Here is a 16854-nt window from a genome sequence, read left to right as displayed (position 1 = left end):
ATGTATGCACAGCTGCTTCCAACAAAACAGCAAACTTGTGTTAGTAACTCTAAAGCTGTGAGTGCCAATTCTGCATCAATCTCATGCTTCTGCAGAAATATTTCCCAAAATGACAAAGTGGCCAATACGGGGATCAAACCCATGACCTTGGTGTTATTAGCACCATGCTCTAACCAACTGAGCTAACCGGCCAGCTGAAAGTCTTTTACCCTTGGAAAAAAATGCCTAACTCATTCACACATAAAACCCTTATCCTCACAACAACCTAAAGAAAAACTACATGTGATCTGAAGGAAATTCATGAATATGACAATTATCTTCAAACTGACTTGTAGCCTGCATCACATTTAAGTAGAACTGGGACAAAGAAGGTTAAATGCATCTCATTGGTCATTTCCCACAGCAGTACTGACCTGTGACCATTTATGGACTGCTGCTTCCAACAAAACAGCAAACTTGTCATAATAAATCTAAAGCTGTGGGTGGGAATTCTGCATCAATCTCATGCTTCTGCAGAAATATTTCCCAAATTGACAAAGTGGCCAATACTGGGATCAAATTCGCTAACTTGGCGTGATTAGCACCATGCTCAGTCAGAAAAAGTATGCCTTCTGACTGGAGCATCGGAGGGAGGCCAGTTGCAGGGGGGAGTTTTCTTCCCTTGAAAGAAAATGCCTAACTCATTCACAAATACAACCCTTATCCTCACAACAACATTGGTTATGTCCGCAGTAGTACTGACCTGTGACTATGTATGCACAGCTGCTTCCAACAAAACAGCAATCTTGTGTTAGTAACTCTAAAGCTGTGAGTGCCAATTATGCATCAATCTCATCCTTCTGCAGAAATATTTCCCAAATTGACAAAGTGGCCAATGCTGGGATCAAATTCGCTAACTTGGCGTGATTAGCACCATGCTCAGTCATAAAAAGTAAGCCTTCTGACTGGAGCATAGGAGGGAGGCCAGTTGCAGGGGGGAGTTTTCTTCCCTTGAAAGAAAATGCCTAACTCATTCACAAATACAACCCTTATCCTCACAACAACATTGGTTATGTCCGCAGCAGTACTGACCCGTGACTATGTATGCACAGCTGCTTCCAACAAAACAGCAATCTTGTGTTAGTAACTCTAAAGCTGTGAGTGCCAATTCTGCATCAATCTCATCCTTCTGCAGAAATATTTCCCAAAATGACAAAGTGGCCTATACGGGGATCGAACCCGTGACCTTGGCGCTATTAGCATCACGCTCTAACCAACTGAGCTAAACGGCCAGCTGAGAGGTACATTTCTGACTGGAGAATAAGAGGGAGGCCAGTTGCAGGGGGACTTTTTCTTCCCTTGGAAAAAAAATGCCTTACTCATTCACACATAAAACCCTTATCCTCACAACAACCTAAAGAAAAACTACATGTGATCTGAAGGAAATTCACGAATATGACAATTATCTTCAAACTGACTTGTAGCCTGCATCACATTTAAGTAGAACTGGGACAAAGAAGGTTAAATGCATCTCATTGGTCATTAGTAACTCTAAAGCTGTGAGTGCCAATTCTGCATCAATCTCATGCTTCTGCAGAAATATTTCCCAAAATGACAAAGTGGCCAATACGGGGATCAAACCCATAACCTTGGCGTTATTAGCACCACTCTCTAACCAACTGAGCTAACCGGCCAGCTGAGAGTCCTGTTTCTGACTGGAGCATAAGAGGGAGGCCAGTTGCAGGGGGATTTTTTCTTCCCTTGGAAAAAAATGCCTAACTCATTCACACATAAAACCCTTATCCTCACAACAACCTAAAGAAAAACTACATGTGATCTGAAGGAAATTCATGAATATGACAATTATCTTCAAACTGACTTGTAGCCTGCATCACATTTAAGTAGAACTGGGACAAAGAAGGTTAAATGCATCTCATTGGAAGTCCCGCAGCAGTACTGACCCCTGACCATTTATGGACTGCTGCTTGAAACAAAACAGCAAACTAGTCATAGTAAATCTAAAGCTGTGGGTGGGAATTCTGCATCAATCTCATGCTTCTGCAGAAATATTTCCCAAATTGACAAAGTGGCCAATACTGGGATCAAATTCGCTAACTTGGCGTGATTAGCACCATGCTCAGTCAGAAAAACTTTGCCTTCTGACTGGAGCATAGGAGGCAGGCCAGTTGCAGGGGGATTTTTTCTAACCTTGGAAAAAAAATGCCTAACTCATTCACACATACAACCCTTATCCTCACAACAACCTAAAGAAAAACTGCATGTGATCTGAAGGAAATTCATGAATATTACAATTATCTTCAAACTGACTTGTGGCCTGCATCACATTTAAGTAGAACTGGGACAAAGAAGGTTAAATGCATCTCATTGGAAGTGCCGCAGCAGTATTGACCCGTGACCATTTATGGACTGCTGCTTGAAACAAAACAGCAAACTAGTCATAGTAAATCTAAAGCTGTGGGTGCGAATTCTGCATCAATCTCATGCTTCTGCAGAAATATTTCCCAAAATGACAAAGTCGCCAATACAGGGATCGAACCCGTGACCTTGGCATTATTAGCACCACACTCTAACCAACTGAGCTAACCGGCCAGCTGAGAGTCTTTTTCCCTTGGAAAAAAAATGCCTAACTCATTCACACATAAAACCCTTATCCTCACAACAACCTAAAGAAAAACCACATGTGATCTGAAGGAAATTCATGAATATGACAATTATCTTCAAACTGACTTGTAGCCTGCATCACAACCCTTATCCTCACAACAACCTAAAGAAAAACGCCATGTGATCTGAAGGAAATTCATGAATATTAAAATTATCTTCAAACTGACTTGTAGCCTGCATCACATTTAAGTAGAACTGGGACAAAGAAGGTTAAATGCATCTCATTGGTCATTTCCCACAGCAGTACTGACCTGTGACCATTTATGGACTGCTGCTTCCAACAAAACAGCAAACTAGTCATAGTAAATCTAAAGCTGTGTGTGGGACTTCTGCATCAATCTCATGCTTCTGCAGAAATATTTCCCAAATTGACAAAGTGGCCAAAACTGGGATCAAATTCGCTAACTTGGCGTGATTAGCACCATGCTCAGTCAGAAAAAGTATGCCTTCTGACTGGAGCATAGGAGGGAGGCCAGTTGCAGGGGGAGTTTTCTTCCCTTGAAAGAAAATGCCTAACTCATTCACAAATACAACCCTTATCCTCACAACAACATTGGTTATGTCCCGCAGCAGTACTGACCCGTGACCATGTATGCACAGCTGCTTCCAACAAAACAGCAATCTTGTGTTAGTAACTCTAAAGCTGTGAGTGCCAATTCTGCATCAATCTCATGCTTCTGCAGAAATATTTCCCAAAATGACAAGGAGGCCAATACGGGGACCCGTGACCTTGCCATTATTAGCACCACGCTCTAACCAAATGAGCTAAACAGCCAGCTGAGAGTTTTGTTTCTGACTCAAGCATAAGCAGGAGGCCAGTTGTAGGGGGATGTTTTCTTCCCTTGGAAAAAAAATGCCTAACTCATTCACAAATACAACCCTTATCCTCACAACAACATTGGTTATGTCCGCAGCAGTACTGACCCGTGACTATGTATGCACAGCTGCTTCCAACAAAACAGCAATCTTGTGTTAGTAACTCTAAAGCTGTGAGTGCCAATTCTGCATCAATCTCATGCTTCTGCAGAAATATTTCCCAAAATGACAAAGTGGCCAATACGGGGATCGAACCCGTGACCTTGGCATTATTAGCACCACGCTCTAACCAACTGAGCTAACCGGCCAGCTGAGAGTCTTATTATCTTGGAAAAAAATGCCTAACTCATTCACACATAAAACCCTTATCCTCACAACAACCTAAAGAAAAACTACATGTGATCTGAAGGAAATTCATGAATATGACAATTATCTTCAAACTGACTTGTAGCCTGCATCACATTTAAGTAGAACTGGGACAAAGAAGGTTAAATGCATCTCATTGGTCATTTCCCACAGCAGTACTGACCTGTGACCATTTATGGACTGCTGCTTCCAACAAAACAGCAAACTAGTCATAGTAAATCTAAAGCTGTGGGTGGGAATTCTGCATCAATCACATGCTTCTGCAGAAATATTTCCCAAATTGACAAAGTCGCCAATACTGGGATCAAATTCGCTAACTTGGCTTGATTAGCACCATGCTCAGTCAGAAAAAGTATGCCTTCTGACTGGAGCATAGGAGGGAGGCCAGTTGCAGGGGGGAGTTTTCTTCCTTTGAAAGAAAATGCCTAACTCATTCACAAATACAACCCTTATCCTCACAACAACATTGGTTATGTCCGCAGCAGTACTGACCCGTGACTATGTATGCACAGCTGCTTCCAACAAAACAGCAATCTTGTGTTAGTAACTCTAAAGCTGTGAGTGCCAATTCTGCATCAATCTCATCCTTCTGCAGAAATATTTCCCAAAATGACAAAGTGGCCAATACGGGGATCGAACCCGTGACCTTGGCGTTATTAGCACCACGCTCTAACCAACTGAGCTAACCGGCCAGCTGAGAGGAACATTTCTGACTGGACCATAAGAGGGAGGCCAGTTGCAGGGGGATTTTTTCTTCCCTTGGAAAAAAAATGCCTAACTCATTCACACATAAAACCCTTATCCTCACAACAACCTAAAGAAAAACTACATGTGATCTGAAGGAAATTCATGAATATGACAATTATCTTCAAACTGACTTGTAGCCTGCATCACATTTAAGTAGAACTGGGACAAAGAAGGTTAAATGCATCTCATTGGTCATTTCCCACAGCAGTACTGACCTGTGACCATTTATGGACTGCTGCTTCCAACAAAACAGCAAACTAGTCATAGTAAATCTAAAGCTGTGGGTGGGAATTCTGCATCAATCTAATGCTTCTGCAGACATTTTTCCCAAATTGACAAAGTGGCCAATACTGGGATCAAATTCGCTAACTTGGCGTGATTAGCACCATGCTCAGTCAGAAAAAGCATGCTTCTGACTGGAGCATAGGAGGGAGGCCAGTTGCAGGGGGGAGTTTTCTTTCCTTGAAAGAAAATGCCTAACTCATTCACAAATACAACCCTTATCCTCACAACAACATTGGTTATGTCCGCAGCAGTACTGACCCGTGACTATGTATGCACAGCTGCTTCCAACAAAACAGCAATCTTGTGTTAGTAACTCTAAAGCTGTGAGTGCCAATTCTGCATCAATCTCATCCTTCTGCAGAAATATTTCCCAAAATGACAAAGTGGCCAATACGGGGATCGAACCCGTGACCTTGGCATTATTAGCACCACGCTCTAACCAACTGAGCTAACCGGCCAGCTGAAAGGAATATTTCTGACTGGACCATAAGAGGGAGGCCAGTTGCAGGGGGATTTTTTCTTCCCTTGGAAAAAAAATGCCTAACTCATTCACACATAAAACCCTTATCCTCACAACAACCTAAAGAAAAACTACATGTGATCTGAAGGAAATTCATGAATATGACAATTATCTTCAAACTGACTTGTAGCCTGCATCACATTTAAGTAGAACTGGGACAAAGAAGGTTAAATGCATCTCATTGGTCATTTCCCACAGCAGTACTGACCTGTGACCATTTATGGACTGCTGCTTCCAACAAAACAGCAAACTAGTCATAGTAAATCTAAAGCTGTGGGTGGGAATTCTGCATCAATCTAATGCTTCTGCAGACATTTTTCCCAAATTGACAAAGTGGCCAATACTGGGATCAAATTCGCTAACTTGGCGTGATTAGCACCATGCTCAGTCAGAAAAAGCATGCTTCTGACTGGAGCATAGGAGGGAGGCCAGTTGCAGGGGGGAGTTTTCTTTCCTTGAAAGAAAATGCCTAACTCATTCACAAATACAACCCTTATCCTCACAACAACATTGGTTATGTCCGCAGCAGTACTGACCCGTGACTATGTATGCACAGCTGCTTCCAACAAAACAGCAATCTTGTGTTAGTAACTCTAAAGCTGTGAGTGCCAATTGTGCATCAATCTCATCCTTCTGCAGAAATATTTCCCAAAATGTCAAAGTGGCCAATACGGGGATCGAACCCGTGACCTTGGCGTTATTAGCACCACGCTCTAACCAACTGAGCTAACCGGCCAGCTGAGAGGCATATTTCTGACTGGACCATAAGAGGGAGGCCAGTTGCAGGGGGATTTTTTCTTCCCTTGGAAAAAACATGCCTAACTCATTCACACATAAAACCCTTATCCTCACAACAACCTAAAGAAAAACTACATGTGATCTGAAGGAAATTCATGAATATGACAATTATCTTCAAACTGACTTGTAGCCTGCATCACATTTAAGTAGAACTGGGACAAAGAAGGTTAAATGCATCTCATTGGTCATTTCCCACAGCAGTACTGACCTGTGACCATTTATGGACTGCTGCTTCCAACAAAACAGCAAACTAGTCATAGTAAATCTAAAGCTGTGGGTGGGAATTCTGCATCAATCACATGCTTCTGCAGAAATATTTCCCAAATTGACAAAGTGGCCAATACTGGGATCAAATTCGCTAACTTGGCTTGATTAGCACCATGCTCAGTCAGAAAAAGTATGCCTTCTGACTGGAGCATAGGAGGGAGGCCAGTTGCAGGGGGGAGTTCCCTTGGAAAAAAAATGCCTAACTCATTCACACATAAAACCCTTATCCTCACAACAACCTAAAGAAAAACTACATGTGATCTGAAGGAAATTCATGAATATGACAATTATCTTCAAACTGACTTGTAGCCTGCATCACATTTAAGTAGAACTGGGACAAAGAAGGTTAAATGCATCTCATTGGTCATTTCCCACAGCAGTACTGACCTGTGACCATTTATGGACTGCTGCTTCCAACAAAACAGCAAACTAGTCATAGTAAATCTAAAGCTGTGGGTGGGAATTCTGCATCAATCTAATGCTTCTGCAGACATGTTTCCCAAATTGACAAAGTGGCCAATACTGGGATCAAATTCGCTAACTTGGCGTGATTAGCACCATGCTCAGTCAGAAAAAGCATGCTTCTGACTGGAGCATAGGAGGGAGGCCTGTTGCAGGGGGGAGTTTTCTTTCCTTGAAAGAAAATGCCTAACTCATTCACAAATACAACCCTTATCCTCACAACAACATTGGTTATGTCCGCAGCAGTACTGACCCGTGACTATGTATGCACAGCTGCTTCCAACAAAACAGCAATCTTGTGTTAGTAACTCTAAAGCTGTGAGTGCCAATTGTGCATCAATCTCATCCTTCTGCAGAAATATTTCCCAAAATGTCAAAGTGGCCAATACGGGGATCGAACCCGTGACCTTGGCGTTATTAGCACCACGCTCTAACCAACTGAGCTAACCGGCCAGCTAACAGGCATATTTCTGACTGGACCATAAGAGGGAGGCCAGTTGCAGGGGGATTTTTTCTTCCCTTGGAAAAAACATGCCTAACTCATTCACACATAAAACCCTTATCCTCACAACAACCTAAAGAAAAACTACATGTGATCTGAAGGAAATTCATGAATATGACAATTATCTTCAAACTGACTTGTAGCCTGCATCACATTTAAGTAGAACTGGGACAAAGAAGGTTAAATGCATCTCATTGGTCATTTCCCACAGCAGTACTGACCTGTGACCATTTATGGACTGCTGCTTCCAACAAAACAGCAAACTAGTCATAGTAAATCTAAAGCTGTGGGTGGGAATTCTGCATCAATCACATGCTTCTGCAGAAATATTTCCCAAATTGACAAAGTGGCCAATACTGGGATCAAATTCGCTAACTTGGCTTGATTAGCACCATGCTCAGTCAGAAAAAGTATGCCTTCTGACTGGAGCATAGGAGGGAGGCCAGTTGCAGGGGGGAGTTTTCTTCCTTTGAAAGAAAATGCCTAACTCATTCACAAATACAACCCTTATCCTCACAACAACATTGGTTATGTCCGCAGCAGTACTGACCCGTGACTATGTATGCACAGCTGCTTCCAACAAAACAGCAATCTTGTGTTAGTAACTCTAAAGCTGTGAGTGCCAATTCTGCATCAATCTCATCCTTCTGCAGAAATATTTCCCAAAATGACAAAGTGGCCAATACGGGGATCGAACCCGTGACCTTGGCGTTATTAGCACCACGCTCTAACCAACTGAGCTAACCGGCCAGCTGAGAGGCAAATTTCTAACTGGAGCATAAGAGGGAGGCCAGTTGCAGGGGGATTTTTTCTTCCCTTGGAAAAAAAATGCCTAACTCATTCACACATAAAACCCTTATCCTCACAACAACCTAAAGAAAAACTACATGTGATCTGAAGGAAATTCACGAATATGACAATTATCTTCAAACTGACTTGTAGCCTGCATCACATTTAAGTAGAACTGGGACAAAGAAGGTTAAATGCATCTCATTGGTCATTTCCCACAGCAGTACTGACCTGTGACCATTTATGGACTGCTGCTTCCAACAAAACAGGAAACTAGTCATAGTAAATCTAAAGCTGTGGGTGGGAATTCTGCATCAATCTCATGCTTCTGCAGAAATACTTCCCAAATTGACAAAGTGGCCAATACTGGGATCAAATTCGCTAACTTGGCGTGATTAGCACCATGCTCAGTCAGAAAAAGTATGCCTTCTGACTGGAGCATAGGAGGGAGGCCAGTTGCAGGGGGGAGTTTTCTTCCCTTGAAAGAAAATGCCTAACTCATTCACAAATACAACCCTTATCCTCACAACAACATTAGTTATGTCCGCAGCAGTACTGACCCGTGACTATGTATGCACAGCTGCTTCCAACAAAACAGCAATCTTGTGTTAGTAACTCTAAAGCTGTGAGTGCCAATTGTGCATCAATCTCATCCTTCTGCAGAAATATTTCCCAAAATGACAAAGTGGCCAATATGACCTTGACATTATTAACACCACGCTCTAACCAACTGAGCTAACCGGCCAGCTGTGAGGAATATTTCTGACTGGAGCATAAGAGGGAGGCCAGTTGCAGGGGGACTTTTTCTTCCCTTGGAAAAAAAATACCTAACTCATTCACACATAAAACCCTTATCCTCACAACAACCTAAAGAAAAACTACATGTGATCTGAAGGAAATTCACGAATATGACAATTATCTTCAAACTGACTTGTAGCCTGCATCACATTTAAGTAGAACTGGGACAAAGAAGGTTAAATGCATCTCATTGGTCATTTCCCACAGCAGTACTGACCTGTGACCATTTATGGACTGCTGTTTCCAACAAAACAGCAAACTAGTCATAGTAAATATAAAGCTGTGGGTGGGAATTCTGCATCAATCTCATGCTTCTGCAGAAATATTTCCCAAATTGACAAAGTGGCCAATACTGGGATAAAATTCGCTAACTTAGCGTGATTAGCACCATGCTCAGTCAGAAAAAGTAAGCCTTCTGAGTGGAGCATAGGAGGGAGGCCAGTTGCAGGGGGGAGCTTTCTTCCCTTGAAAGAAAATGCCTAACTCATTCACAAATACAACCCTTATCCTCACAACAACATTGGTTATGTCCCGCAGCAGTACTGACCCGTGACCATGTATGCACAGCTGCTACCAACAAAACAGCAATCTTGTGTTAGTAACTCTAAAGCTGTGAGTGCCAATTCTGCATCAATCTCATGCTTCTGCAGAAATATTTCCCAAAATGACAAAGTGGCCAATACGGGGATCGAACCCGTGACCTTGGCATTATTAGCACCACGCTCTAACCAACTGAGCTAACCGACCAGCTGAGAGTCCTGTTTCTGACTGGAGCATAAGAGGGAGGCCAGTTGCAGGGGGATTTTTTCTCCCCTTGCAAAAAAAATGCCTAAGTCTTTCACACATAAAACCCTTATCCTCACAACAACCTAAAGAAAAACTACATGTGATCTGAAGGAAATTCATGAATTTGACAATTACCTTCAAACTGACGTGTAGCCTGCATCACATTTAAGTAGAACTGGGACAAAGAAGGTTAAATGCATCTCATTGGTCATTTCCCACAGCAGTACTGACCTGTGACCATTTATGGACTGCTGCTTCCAACAAAACAGCAAACTAGTCATAGTAAATCTAAAGCTGTGGGTGGGACTCCTGCATCAATCTCATGCTTCTGCAGAAATATTTCCCAAATTGACAAAGTGGCCAATACTGGGATCAAATCCGCTAACTTGGCGTGATTAGCACCATGCTCAGTCAGAAAAAGTATGCCTTCTGACTGGAGCATAGGAGGGAGGCCAGTTGCAGGGGGGAGTTTTCTTCCCTTGAAAGAAAATGCCTAACTCATTCACAAATACAACCCTTATCCTCACAACAACATTGGTTATGTCCCGCAGCAGTACTGACCCGTGACCATGTATGCACAGCTGCTTCCACCAAAACAGCAATCTTGTGTTAGTAACTCTAAAGCTGTGAGTGCCAATTCTGCATCAATCTCATGCTTCTGCAGAAATATTTCCCAAAATGACAAAGTGGCCAATACGGGGATCGAACCCGTGACCTTGGCGTTATTAGCACCACGCTCTAACCAACTGAGCTAACCGGCCAGCTGAGAGTCTGTTTCCCTTGGAAAAAAATGCCTAACTCATTCACACATAAAACCCTTATCCTCACAACAACCTAAAGAAAAACTACATGTGATCTGAAGGAAATTCATGAATATGACAATTATCTTCAAACTGACTTGTAGCCTGCATCACATTTAAGTAGAACTGGGACAAAGAAGGTTAAATGCATCTCATTGGTCATTTCCCACAGCAGTACTGACCTGTGACCATTTATGGACTGCTGCTTCCAACAAAACAGCAAACTAGTCATAGTAAATCTAAAGCTGTGGGTGGGAATTCTGCATCAATCTCATGCTTCTGCAGAAATATTTCCCAAATTGACAAAGTGGCCAATACTGGGATCAAATCCGCTAACTTGGCATGATTAGCACCATGCTCAGTCAGAAAAAGTATGCCTTCTGACTGGAGCATAGGAGGGAGGCCAGTTGCAGGGGGGAGTTTTCTTCCCTTGAAAGAAAATGCCTAACTCATTCACAAATACAACCCTTATCCTCACAACAACATTGGTTATGTCCCGCAGCAGTACTGACCCGTGACCATGTATGCACAGCTGCTTCCAACAAAACAGCAATCTTGTGTTAGTAACTCTAAAGCTGTGAGTGCCAATTCTGCATCAATCTCATGCTTCTGCAGAAATATTTCCCAAAATGACAAGGAGGCCAATACGGGGACCCGTGACCTTGCCATTATTAGCACCACGCTCTAACCAAATGAGCTAAACAGCCAGCTGAGAGTTTTGTTTCTGACTCAAGCATAAGCAGGAGGCCAGTTGTAGAGGGATGTTTTCTTCCCTTGGAAAAAAAATGCCTAACTCATTCACAAATACAACCCTTATCCTCACAACAACATTGGTTATGTCCGCAGCAGTACTGACCCGTGACTATGTATGCACAGCTGCTTCCAACAAAACAGCAATCTTGTGTTAGTAACTCTAAAGCTGTGAGTGCCAATTCTGCATCAATCTCATGCTTCTGCAGAAATATTTCCCAAAATGACAAAGTGGCCAATACGGGGATCGAACCCGTGACCTTGGCGTTATTAGCACCACGCTCTAACCAACTGAGCTAACCGGCCAGCTGAGAGTCTTATTATCTTGGAAAAAAATGCCTAACTCATTCACACATAAAACCCTTATCCTCACAACAACCTAAAGAAAAACTACATGTGATCTGAAGGAAATTCATGAATATGACAATTATCTTCAAACTGACTTGTAGCCTGCATCACATTTAAGTAGAACTGGGACAAAGAAGGTTAAATGCATCTCATTGGTCATTTCCCACAGCAGTACTGACCTGTGACCATTTATGGACTGCTGCTTCCAACAAAACAGCAAACTAGTCATAGTAAATCTAAAGCTGTGGGTGGGAATTCTGCATCAATCTAATGCTTCTGCAGACATTTTTCCCAAATTGACAAAGTGGCCAATACTGGGATCAAATTCGCTAACTTGGCGTGATTAGCACCATGCTCAGTCAGAAAAAGTATGCTTCTGACTGGAGCATAGGAGGGAGGCCAGTTGCAGGGGGGAGTTTTCTTTCCTTGAAAGAAAATGCCTAACTCATTCACAAATACAACCCTTATCCTCACAATAACATTGGTTATGTCCGCAGCAGTACTGACCCGTGACTATGTATGCACAGCTGCTTCCAACAAAACAGCAATCTTGTGTTAGTAACTCTAAAGCTGTGAGTGCCAATTCTGCATCAATCTCATCCTTCTGCAGAAATATTTCCCAAAATGACAAAGTGGCCAATACGGGGATCGAACCCGTGACCTTGGCATTATTAGCACCACGCTCTAACCAACTGAGCTAACCGGCCAGCTGAGAGGAACATTTCTGACTGGACCATAAGAGGGAGGCCAGTTGCAGGGGGAATTTTTCTTCCCTTGGAAAAAAAATGCCTAACTCATTCACACATAAAACCCTTATCCTCACAACAACCTAAAGAAAAACTACATGTGATCTGAAGGAAATTCATGAATATGACAATTATCTTCAAACTGACTTGTAGCCTGCATCACATTTAAGTAGAACTGGGACAAAGAAGGTTAAATGCATCTCATTGGTCATTTCCCACAGCAGTACTGACCTGTGACCATTTATGGACTGCTGCTTCCAACAAAACAGCAAACTAGTCATAGTAAATCTAAAGCTGTGGGTGGGAATTCTGCATCAATCTAATGCTTCTGCAGACATTTTTCCCAAATTGACAAAGTGGCCAATACTGGGATCAAATTCGCTAACTTGGCGTGATTAGCACCATGCTCAGTCAGAAAAAGCATGCTTCTGACTGGAGCATAGGAGGGAGGCCTGTTGCAGGGGGGAGTTTTCTTTCCTTGAAAGAAAATGCCTAACTCATTCACAAATACAACCCTTATCCTCACAACAACATTGGTTATGTCCGCAGCAGTACTGACCCGTGACTATGTATGCACAGCTGCTTCCAACAAAACAGCAATCTTGTGTTAGTAACTCTAAAGCTGTGAGTGCCAATTGTGCATCAATCTCATCCTTCTGCAGAAATATTTCCCAAAATGTCAAAGTGGCCAATACGGGGATCGAACCCGTGACCTTGGCGTTATTAGCACCACGCTCTAACCAACTGAGCTAACCGGCCAGCTGAGAGGCATATTTCTGACTGGACCATAAGAGGGAGGCCAGTTGCAGGGGGATTTTTTCTTCCCTTGGAAAAAACATGCCTAACTCATTCACACATAAAACCCTTATCCTCACAACAACCTAAAGAAAAACTACATGTGATCTGAAGGAAATTCATGAATATGACAATTATCTTCAAACTGACTTGTAGCCTGCATCACATTTAAGTAGAACTGGGACAAAGAAGGTTAAATGCATCTCATTGGTCATTTCCCACAGCAGTACTGACCTGTGACCATTTATGGACTGCTGCTTCCAACAAAACAGCAAACTAGTCATAGTAAATCTAAAGCTGTGGGTGGGAATTCTGCATCAATCACATGCTTCTGCAGAAATATTTCCCAAATTGACAAAGTGGCCAATACTGGAATCAAATTCGCTAACTTGGCTTGATTAGCACCATGCTCAGTCAGAAAAAGTATGCCTTCTGACTGGAGCATAGGAGGGAGGCCAGTTGCAGGGGGGAGTTTTCTTCCTTTGAAAGAAAATGCCTAACTCATTCACAAATACAACCCTTATCCTCACAACAACATTGGTTATGTCCGCAGCAGTACTGACCCGTGACTATGTATGCACAGCTGCTTCCAACAAAACAGCAATCTTGTGTTAGTAACTCTAAAGCTGTGAGTGCCAATTCTGCATCAATCTCATCCTTCTGCAGAAATATTTCCCAAAATGACAAAGTGGCCAATACGGGGATCGAACCCGTGACCTTGGCGTTATTAGCACCACGCTCTAACCAACTGAGCTAACCGGCCAGCTGAGAGGCAAATTTCTAACTGGAGCATAAGAGGGAGGCCAGTTGCAGGGGGATTTTTTCTTCCCTTGGAAAAAAAATGCCTAACTCATTCACACATAAAACCCTTATCCTCACAACAACCTAAAGAAAAACTACATGTGATCTGAAGGAAATTCACGAATATGACAATTATCTTCAAACTGACTTGTAGCCTGCATCACATTTAAGTAGAACTGGGACAAAGAAGGTTAAATGCATCTCATTGGTCATTTCCCACAGCAGTACTGACCTGTGACCATTTATGGACTGCTGCTTCCAACAAAACAGGAAACTAGTCATAGTAAATCTAAAGCTGTGGGTGGGAATTCTGCATCAATCTCATGCTTCTGCAGAAATACTTCCCAAATTGACAAAGTGGCCAATACTGGGATCAAATTCGCTAACTTGGCGTGATTAGCACCATGCTCAGTCAGAAAAAGTATGCCTTCTGACTGGAGCATAGGAGGGAGGCCAGTTGCAGGGGGGAGTTTTCTTCCCTTGAAAGAAAATGCCTAACTCATTCACAAATACAACCCTTATCCTCACAACAACATTAGTTATGTCCGCAGCAGTACTGACCCGTGACTATGTATGCACAGCTGCTTCCAACAAAACAGCAATCTTGTGTTAGTAACTCTAAAGCTGTGAGTGCCAATTGTGCATCAATCTCATCCTTCTGCAGAAATATTTCCCAAAATGACAAAGTGGCCAATATGACCTTGACATTATTAACACCACGCTCTAACCAACTGAGCTAACCGGCCAGCTGTGAGGAATATTTCTGACTGGAGCATAAGAGGGAGGCCAGTTGCAGGGGGACTTTTTCTTCCCTTGGAAAAAAAATACCTAACTCATTCACACATAAAACCCTTATCCTCACAACAACCTAAAGAAAAACTACATGTGATCTGAAGGAAATTCACGAATATGACAATTATCTTCAAACTGACTTGTAGCCTGCATCACATTTAAGTAGAACTGGGACAAAGAAGGTTAAATGCATCTCATTGGTCATTTCCCACAGCAGTACTAACCTGTGACCATTTATGGACTGCTGTTTCCAACAAAACAGCAAACTAGTCATAGTAAATATAAAGCTGTGGGTGGGAATTCTGCATCAATCTCATGCTTCTGCAGAAATATTTCCCAAATTGACAAAGTGGCCAATACTGGGATAAAATTCGCTAACTTAGCGTGATTAGCACCATGCTCAGTCAGAAAAAGTAAGCCTTCTGAGTGGAGCATAGGAGGGAGGCCAGTTGCAGGGGGGAGCTTTCTTCCCTTGAAAGAAAATGCCTAACTCATTCACAAATACAACCCTTATCCTCACAACAACATTGGTTATGTCCCGCAGCAGTACTGACCCGTGACCATGTATGCACAGCTGCTACCAACAAAACAGCAATCTTGTGTTAGTAACTCTAAAGCTGTGAGTGCCAATTCTGCATCAATCTCATGCTTCTGCAGAAATATTTCCCAAAATGACAAAGTGGCCAATACGGGGATCGAACCCGTGACCTTGGCATTATTAGCACCACGCTCTAACCAACTGAGCTAACCGACCAGCTGAGAGTCCTGTTTCTGACTGGAGCATAAGAGGGAGGCCAGTTGCAGGGGGATTTTTTCTCCCCTTGCAAAAAAAATGCCTAAGTCTTTCACACATAAAACCCTTATCCTCACAACAACCTAAAGAAAAACTACATGTGATCTGAAGGAAATTCATGAATTTGACAATTACCTTCAAACTGACGTGTAGCCTGCATCACATTTAAGTAGAACTGGGACAAAGAAGGTTAAATGCATCTCATTGGTCATTTCCCACAGCAGTACTGACCTGTGACCATTTATGGACTGCTGCTTCCAACAAAACAGCAAACTAGTCATAGTAAATCTAAAGCTGTGGGTGGGACTCCTGCATCAATCTCATGCTTCTGCAGAAATATTTCCCAAATTGACAAAGTGGCCAATACTGGGATCAAATCCGCTAACTTGGCGTGATTAGCACCATGCTCAGTCAGAAAAAGTATGCCTTCTGACTGGAGCATAGGAGGGAGGCCAGTTGCAGGGGGGAGTTTTCTTCCCTTGAAAGAAAATGCCTAACTCATTCACAAATACAACCCTTATCCTCACAACAACATTGGTTATGTCCCGCAGCAGTACTGACCCGTGACCATGTATGCACAGCTGCTTCCACCAAAACAGCAATCTTGTGTTAGTAACTCTAAAGCTGTGAGTGCCAATTCTGCATCAATCTCATGCTTCTGCAGAAATATTTCCCAAAATGACAAAGTGGCCAATACGGGGATCGAACCCGTGACCTTGGCGTTATTAGCACCACGCTCTAACCAACTGAGCTAACCGGCCAGCTGAGAGTCTGTTTCCCTTGGAAAAAAATGCCTAACTCATTCACACATAAAACCCTTATCCTCACAACAACCTAAAGAAAAACTACATGTGATCTGAAGGAAATTCATGAATATGACAATTATCTTCAAACTGACTTGTAGCCTGCATCACATTTAAGTAGAACTGGGACAAAGAAGGTTAAATGCATCTCATTGGTCATTTCCCACAGCAGTACTGACCTGTGACCATTTATGGACTGCTGCTTCCAACAAAACAGCAAACTAGTCATAGTAAATCTAAAGCTGTGGGTGGGAATTCTGCATCAATCTCATGCTTCTGCAGAAATATTTCCCAAATTGACAAAGTGGCCAATACTGGGATCAAATCCGCTAACTTGGCATGATTAGCACCATGCTCAGTCAGAAAAAGTATGCCTTCTGACTGGAGCATAGGAGGGAGGCCAGTTGCAGGGGGGAGTTTTCTTCCCTT

The 16854-nt window shown here is 42.6% G+C and overlaps 14 non-coding genes across 14 annotated transcripts; all 14 read right to left on the bottom strand.

The window, feature by feature from the left end:
* Positions 1-3711: 3711 nt before the first annotated feature.
* Positions 3712-3785, bottom strand: TRNAI-AAU (transfer RNA isoleucine (anticodon AAU)). Its single transcript has one exon. It is a non-coding gene; the product is annotated as a tRNA-Ile (tRNA).
* A 676-nt stretch (positions 3786-4461) lies between these two features.
* Positions 4462-4535, bottom strand: TRNAI-AAU (transfer RNA isoleucine (anticodon AAU)). Its single transcript has one exon. It is a non-coding gene; the product is annotated as a tRNA-Ile (tRNA).
* A 724-nt stretch (positions 4536-5259) lies between these two features.
* Positions 5260-5333, bottom strand: TRNAI-AAU (transfer RNA isoleucine (anticodon AAU)). Its single transcript has one exon. It is a non-coding gene; the product is annotated as a tRNA-Ile (tRNA).
* Positions 5334-6057: 724 nt separating this feature from the next.
* TRNAI-AAU (transfer RNA isoleucine (anticodon AAU)) lies at positions 6058-6131 on the bottom strand. Its single transcript has one exon. It is a non-coding gene; the product is annotated as a tRNA-Ile (tRNA).
* A 1170-nt stretch (positions 6132-7301) lies between these two features.
* TRNAI-AAU (transfer RNA isoleucine (anticodon AAU)) lies at positions 7302-7375 on the bottom strand. Its single transcript has one exon. It is a non-coding gene; the product is annotated as a tRNA-Ile (tRNA).
* A 725-nt stretch (positions 7376-8100) lies between these two features.
* Positions 8101-8174, bottom strand: TRNAI-AAU (transfer RNA isoleucine (anticodon AAU)). The gene has a single exon. It is a non-coding gene; the product is annotated as a tRNA-Ile (tRNA).
* Positions 8175-9684: 1510 nt separating this feature from the next.
* TRNAI-AAU (transfer RNA isoleucine (anticodon AAU)) lies at positions 9685-9758 on the bottom strand. Its single transcript has one exon. It is a non-coding gene; the product is annotated as a tRNA-Ile (tRNA).
* Positions 9759-10484: 726 nt separating this feature from the next.
* Positions 10485-10558, bottom strand: TRNAI-AAU (transfer RNA isoleucine (anticodon AAU)). The gene has a single exon. It is a non-coding gene; the product is annotated as a tRNA-Ile (tRNA).
* A 1021-nt stretch (positions 10559-11579) lies between these two features.
* On the bottom strand, positions 11580-11653 carry TRNAI-AAU (transfer RNA isoleucine (anticodon AAU)). Its single transcript has one exon. It is a non-coding gene; the product is annotated as a tRNA-Ile (tRNA).
* Positions 11654-12328: 675 nt separating this feature from the next.
* On the bottom strand, positions 12329-12402 carry TRNAI-AAU (transfer RNA isoleucine (anticodon AAU)). The gene has a single exon. It is a non-coding gene; the product is annotated as a tRNA-Ile (tRNA).
* A 724-nt stretch (positions 12403-13126) lies between these two features.
* Positions 13127-13200, bottom strand: TRNAI-AAU (transfer RNA isoleucine (anticodon AAU)). The gene has a single exon. It is a non-coding gene; the product is annotated as a tRNA-Ile (tRNA).
* Positions 13201-13925: 725 nt separating this feature from the next.
* TRNAI-AAU (transfer RNA isoleucine (anticodon AAU)) lies at positions 13926-13999 on the bottom strand. Its single transcript has one exon. It is a non-coding gene; the product is annotated as a tRNA-Ile (tRNA).
* A 1510-nt stretch (positions 14000-15509) lies between these two features.
* On the bottom strand, positions 15510-15583 carry TRNAI-AAU (transfer RNA isoleucine (anticodon AAU)). Its single transcript has one exon. It is a non-coding gene; the product is annotated as a tRNA-Ile (tRNA).
* A 726-nt stretch (positions 15584-16309) lies between these two features.
* TRNAI-AAU (transfer RNA isoleucine (anticodon AAU)) lies at positions 16310-16383 on the bottom strand. Its single transcript has one exon. It is a non-coding gene; the product is annotated as a tRNA-Ile (tRNA).
* Positions 16384-16854: the final 471 nt, after the last annotated feature.

Source organism: Ambystoma mexicanum, chromosome 1p (genome assembly GCF_040938575.1).
Source record: "Ambystoma mexicanum isolate Mex_15411 chromosome 1p, UKY_AmexF1_1, whole genome shotgun sequence".
NCBI lineage: Eukaryota > Metazoa > Chordata > Amphibia > Caudata > Ambystomatidae > Ambystoma > Ambystoma mexicanum.
The sequence above is the reverse complement of the archived record's forward strand: the minus strand, read 5'-3'. Positions and strand labels throughout refer to the sequence as shown.